Consider the following 7,360-nt stretch of genomic DNA (forward strand, 5'->3'; position numbering starts at 1 on the left):
AAAAAACGAGTTGACCGATCCGACGTGGCGTGTGACGTGGCGCGCCACGTCGGATCGGTCAACTCGTTTTTTTTTACCAAATAACGCTATGGACGAATATGGAACCGTTTAACAAGTTCAGGATTTAACGTGTTCAATTTTGCAAGTTTGGGAATTAATAGACACCTCTACAAGTTTAGGAATTAATATTACTCCAAAATACAACTTTAGGAATTTTTAGGGTTTTTTTCCTATTTTTTATAGAGAAAATAATCTAATAGTGATTGTTTTTCTATCAAATATTCAAAATCTAAATTGATTATAAATTGTTTTAGAAAAAAATATATTAAAAATATATTTGAAAAAATACATTTAATTTACAAAGATCCTTTTTAATACAATTTTTTTTTTCTAAAATCATTCATAATCAAATTAGAAATTAAAAGATACTCATACTTTATTCACAAAAACCCTAAAAATTTATGAACTTGTAATTTGGAGTAATATTAATTTCTAAACTTGTAGAGGTGCCTATTAATTCCCAAACTTGCAAAATTGAACATGTTAAATCCTGAACTTATTAAACGGTTCCATAATCGTCCATAGGTTATTTGGTAAAAAAAACGAGTTGACCGATCTGACGTGGCACATGACGTGGCGAGCCAACTCAGAAAATTATCGCCACGTCACGCACCACGTCAGATCGGTCAACTCGTTTTTTTGACAAAATAGTGCTATGGACGATTATGGAACAGTTTAACAAGTTCAAGATTTAACATGTTCAATTTTGCAAGTTTGGGAATTAATATGCACCTCTACAAGTTTAAAAATTAATATTACTCTAAATTACAAGTTTAGAAATTTTTAGGGTTTTCTCCCATTAAAAATTTTAGAGGAACAAACGAGAGGAGTTCCAAGGTTGCCTGTCCGAAAGATTTCATGGGGCAAAAAATAATTTTGAGACTGACCCCCAAATTTATGGTAAAGCCCATAAATGTGGATTTTTTAATATTTAAAAATTGAATTTTTATTTTGGAGTAATATTAATTCCTAAACTTGTAGAGGTGCCTATTAATTCCCGTAATCAGAGAAGACAAATCAAATGATTTTTCTGCCCCTTTCTTCCCTTTTCTTTCGTTTTCTCGGCTCTCCTCTGGGTTCGAATTTTCTCAGCAGTCTCTGTTTAGAGACCTTCGTGTTCGCTCAGAAGGTTTTGATTTGTGGTTTTTTTTTTTTTAATCTTTTGACTATTTTCTCAAATTTATATTATTCTTCTTTTTGCCCTTCAATTTTTTAACGTATTGCGACACGACCATATGATTTATTTATTGGAACAATGTCATATATGTATACATGTATTATAAACATTTCATTTTCTTCACCAATCCTTTTTTTAACCTTCATATGTTTTTCCTAATATAAATAAATAAAAATAATATTAATAGATCAATTGATCACTTAAATAACACATACTTTTGGGTCAAGTGAATCGTTCAAATCGATTATCAATTTAATTTAATTTCGATCGATCGATCGAACAAACTGGTTTAATCGTTTCTGAGCCGGTCAAAACCGGTTGATTTTTAAATTTGATTGTTTTGCTGACGTGGTTTTTTAATTTGATTGTTTTGCTTATGTGGCTAAAAAAATGTGGCATGTCCCCTAATTGGGGAGAAAAACAGCTTAACTGTATGCCACATCAGATTTTTGGGACAGAATCTATTAGATTTTAACATAAAACGTGTAGGAAATTGGCAATTGTTTTTGGTATTGGTGTAATTTTGTGACATTTTAGAAAACGATATATTTCTATTTGAAACTTATTAAACGGTTCCATAATCGTCCATAGGTTATTTGGTAAAAAAAACGAGTTGACCGATCTGACGTGGCACATGACGTGGCGAGCCAACTCAGAAAATTATCGCCACGTCACGCACCACGTCAGATCGGTCAACTCGTTTTTTTGACAAAATAGTGCTATGGACGATTATGGAACAGTTTAACAAGTTCAAGATTTAACATGTTCAATTTTGCAAGTTTGGGAATTAATATGCACCTCTACAAGTTTAAAAATTTTTAGGTTTTCTCCCATTAAAAATTTTAGAGGAACAAACGAGAGGAGTTCCAAGGTTGCCTGTCCGAAAGATTTCATGGGGCAAAAAATAATTTTGAGACTGACCCCCAAATTTATGGTAAAGCCCATAAATGTGGATTTTTTTAATATTTAAGAGCACAGGCCCATTTAATAAAAGATCTGAACGTTGTCGAATAGATAAAAGCCTATAAAAGGCCCACAAACCAACATAAAGCCCAAACTAACATATAAATCACCACCATTGATCGTACCGAACGCAACCACACGCGCTCTCACCGCGCGTACGGCATATGGGAATTCTATAGTCTTACCAAAATTGCCCTTTTTGTCGTTTCTTATATTATATAAAATTATAAAAAAAATACCTGAATATTCTTACCTTGTAATTTGATATAATATTAATTTCTAAATTTGTAGGTGTATCCATTTATTCTCGAACTTATATTTTTTAATACAGTAATTCCTCAAATTGTATTTTTTAACACAATAATTTCTAAACTTGCATTTTTTAACACAATAATTTCTAAACTTTGTTTTGGTTAATAATTGATATGGACGATTATAGAACTGTTAAGCAATTTTAGAAATTACCGTATTCAAAAATATAAATTTGGGAATAAATTGACGCATCTATAAGTTTATGAATTAATATTACACTAAATTACAAGTTCAGAAATTTTAAGGTATTTTTTTCTATTATAATTTATCTGGCAAATAAATTAGAAAGCTAAAAAAAAGTCAAAAGTGAGGAAATACAAAAATACCAAATCACGAAATGTAGAAGAGAAATTTAATGATCATTTATCCGTTAAATCAAAATTTATGGATATATTTAATAAATTGGGAAAATTGATTACTATTTTGTCTGCCACTTACCCTTGCCAAATATTCATTTTCACATTTGGAGGTGGGCACGATGCGCACGGGTCGGGTGACCATAAATTTGAGGATACCTAAACTCGAATCCGAATATCTCAAATTATGTATTTTATTATCTGAATTCGTTCCCATGAAATCGGGTATCCGAATTAAAAAAACTCGTAAGATAATTATCGGGTATCTGCGAGTATCCGGACATAAATATTTATAATTATTTTCAATTATTTTTTTAAATATACTTATATAGGGGTGTCAAAATGACCGGACCGGGCCGGGTCGGCCCGAGACCGACAAAAGCCCGAATATTTACGGACCGGGTCAGCCCGGCCCGAAAACCAAGGGCCTAAAATCTTCGGCCCGGAGCCCGATCCTATGGATTTTTTTCGGGTTCAGACCGGGTTTCGGACTTGTTTTTTTTTTTAAAAAAAAAAATATAAACAAATTAAAATAATTAAAATACAAAAAAATTTAATATATTTCGTGATAATAAAAAGATAAAAAAATATATTACAAAGTTATATATTTTGATCTAATATAAATTTAAATTAAATTTTTTTAATTTTATATGGTAATAAATTTTTAAAATTGATAAATTATTATATTTTTCATTTGGAATAATTATTTGAAATTAATAGTATTATAATTTTGATTATATCATTTATAAAAATATTATATCCTAAAACGTAGGTATGATATAATTAACCTAAACATAGTGAGGTCCATCTGATCTGACTCGAGATCATTTCTGATTTGTAGCAGGTACTCTCAAAGCAGTGTTAAACCACACTCATTTTGTTTTTTTTATTGAGGAATAAAAACATCATTGTCATTCAAAAGGTTGTGTTATGCAGTTTGAGATTATAAACACTTGCTTTCAATTCATAGAAGTGGAGCTTTCACATGCAGTAAAAATAAAAGTACATTTTTCGTTGGACCTGACAAAATTATAAAAGCTAAAAGCTTTTATTTATTTTCTTTTGTACTTTAAATTTTTTTATGCCACTAAAATGACTAACAATTAGTGTTGATGTGTTATTATTCAACATTATTTTTTTACTCAACGCATTGCACATGAAAATTTCCCACTTCATACATATAATAAATGTATGTACAATTTATTACATTTTTTAATTGTTTGTAAAATAGACATATACTGTTTTAATATTTGACAAAGCAAGATCTATCTGATTTCCATCAAATAAAACTGCTACTTATTACTAGATACAGACAAAAAAATCTGAAATCAGCTGTTAAACGGAATTAAGTTGAATTGAAAGTAAACAGAAAAAAAAACAAAATATAATTAGCTTTGTAATTAAAACAAAATTAATTATAAAAAAATTATCTAATTTTTATATTTATTTCTTTGGAATTAAATTATACAAAAAACGAAGAAAATAATCTCCAACCGCCATTAATTACTAGCTAATTTAGTATGAGCAATTTTCATTTTGTAGAATAAAACATAGCTGTCGTTAAGTTTGAGTAGAATAGTCTCATAAGATTCTTAATCGAAGACCATTAAATCTTAGTAATTGTTCCCATGAGTGTAATTTATTTATAACAAGTATTTGTAGTATAAAATTATTTCCTTCAATTTTAAGGTTCCTAACAGGTTAATAAATGAAACTAAATCTCAAATAAAAAACTCAAATAACATAGATACGTGAAAATATCTTTATATACATATATATGTTTTTGTTTTTTTGTAAAATAGAAAATTTTCCACTTGGTATATCGTGAAAAATATTTAAAAAGTTTATATATTTTGGTAAAATTTTCAGAAGTGTGTGTTTATATGGAAAATAATAAAATTTGTATTTATTAAGGGTTTCTAATTAATTATTTCTAGCCGTTATAGAGAATTGTTTTGCTTAGAAAGTTGGGGATTTCATATATAATAATAATTTTTTTTTTTGTTAAAAAGGTAAATATTTTATAAACTATAGAGTAGTTTTTATACATAAACCGATCATAGATCGAATACCCTCTACAAAAGCAATACCCATGTGCCTCAAAATGACACCATTACAATCACAAGAACGAGACAAACAAAATGTTACGCAACAGTTAACGATGTGAGAGAGTGACGTAGTACCAATCCGCAAGCAGAGCAGGATCTAACCCCCGAGAGGAGCCAAGGAGGGAATGAATGCAGTTTCGAACCATTCCATTCAGCTTATGGCAGGTTGCATCAACTGTCAGAACTTGGTTCCGAAATAGACGAGCGTTTCGTTCCGCCCAAATCAAATAGATCGAGCATTGGAGGAGGATGAGGCTTATTAGACCTCTATTTCGGGATTGGTCATTGCCCGAGCTTTCAATCCAACTCAAGATTAGGTGAAGATCCGTCGGTGGATTATCAAAGATGAGCCTAGCAAACCGAGACCAGACCTGGTAACTATAGGAGCAGAGGAAAAATAAGTGGGCATGAGATTCTACCTCGTTGTTACAAAGTAGACATGTTGTGGTCGGGACTGCCCCCCAACGGAATAGCCTGTCGCGTGTTGGCAGCCTTCTTCGTAAGGCTAACCATTGAATAAACCCGTATCTAGGAACTCCTTCTGGGAACCATGCAAGCTTATGCCACGGTACAGTAGGTGATGGCTGGCGTAAGAGTTTCCATGTGGCAGATGAAGAGAAAGTACCAGTAAAGGTGTTAGGCCCTCTTCTCCATTCATAGCGGTCGCTTCCACGGGTTGGGTGTGGTGTCGTAGTGGAGGATAACCTGATCTGTAGCTGTAGAGCTCTCGACGAGCGGGCCCCTGGGAGATTCCATCCCAAATCTGTGACAGCATCTGCAACTCTAGCATATCTGGGCAAACGTAGAAGTCGAGGTCCTTCCTCCCCCATGAAGTTTATCAACGGACCGAATTCAGTCCACGTATCAAACCAGAACGACGCTTTTGTTCCATCCCCCAACGAGCAACGAAGGAAGTAACGAGCTAAAGGCTTCAGTTGTAGTAGCTTCCTTAAATTCCATGAGAACCTAGGAGAAGGGTTGGTGTCCCAGTATCCCTTATGCCTCAGAATGTTTTTACTCAGCCATGCCACCCATAAAGATCCTGATTCCTGAAAAAGCAACCAGATCAGTTTTAATCGGAAAGTGGTATTGAACTCCTCCACTTTCCGGATGCCTAATCCTCCTTCCGCTTTCGGTTTGCAGATATCCTCCCATGCAACCCGCGCTATCCCCCTGGTGCTCGTACTGGCCCGCCATAGAAATGACGAGCACAGTCCATCTATCGCTCGTAGGACCCCTTTAGGGATGAGGAAAGCCTGCGACCATGAGTTGACCATCCCGTAGATAACAGAGGAGATGAGTTGAATCCGACCTGCATATGACAGAAATTTCGTTGTCCACATATTGATCCTTCTGCTGATTCGGTCAATGAGCGGCTGGAAGTCCGATTTTGACAGCTTCCAAGGGCTTAATGGTAAGCCTAGGTATGTCATGGGCAGTGAGCCCAACCTGAGACCTAGGGATGAGCTGATGTTCTCTGCCTCTAAGTTTGCATGTCCTCCTAAGTAGAGCTCGGATTTCTCCGGATTCATGAAGAGTCCTGATCGCCGAGCAAAGGAGGCGAGGATGTGGGTGATTTCCGTGATAGAATCATTGTCTGCCCTGCTGAAAATAATCAGATCATCAGCAAAAACCAAATGGGTGATAAGAGGATCAACACACCTAGAGTGCAGAGCAAAGCGACTCTCCCGAGCAGAAAGATCCAGCAGTCTGGTTAGTGTCATACAATGAGCATAAACTGTCTGAGTTTCGTGCTCAGAATCAAGTTTCGGCTGAGCAGCCTGGTGAATCGGCTGAGGGAGTGGGCATTATATAAAGGCCTAAAGGACTGAAAGAACTTGAACGAAGTTAAATTACAAAATGTATTTTTGTATTATTTGCATCAATATTAGAAAATAAATTAGATATATAATATTTAATTACGAAATATTATTAGTATCATACCATAGGTTACCTTTGCTTATTACAAACTGTATAATTTTATCATTTTCTCCCATATAAATAAATAGATAAATAATCATTTTTATCATATTCATAGACTCTTTTTCAAAAAAATTATGTGAAATCATACGGTGTTCCCTACAATTTATGGCGTCGTTTAGGCGAATCGGAAGGAAACTAGTATGAAACCAAAAACAAGAAAATAATTTCGAACAAAAAAAAAATAGATAAAATGAAAAAAAAGGGAAGATAATTGTACTCAATAATTCATTTTTTGTTGGTGGGGGACAAAACTCTTTTCCAATTTAAATTAGAATCTCCCCTCAAATCACATGGTCATCTCTTTTGGAAGGTATATAATATTTAATTAGATATATAATTTCAGGGGTAAAATTTATTTTTATGGAGTCATTTGATAATTTTATTTATAATCTCGAAAGATT

Source organism: Tarenaya hassleriana, unplaced genomic scaffold, assembly GCF_000463585.1.
Source record: "Tarenaya hassleriana unplaced genomic scaffold, ASM46358v1 Cleome75, whole genome shotgun sequence".
Lineage (NCBI taxonomy): Eukaryota > Viridiplantae > Streptophyta > Magnoliopsida > Brassicales > Cleomaceae > Tarenaya > Tarenaya hassleriana.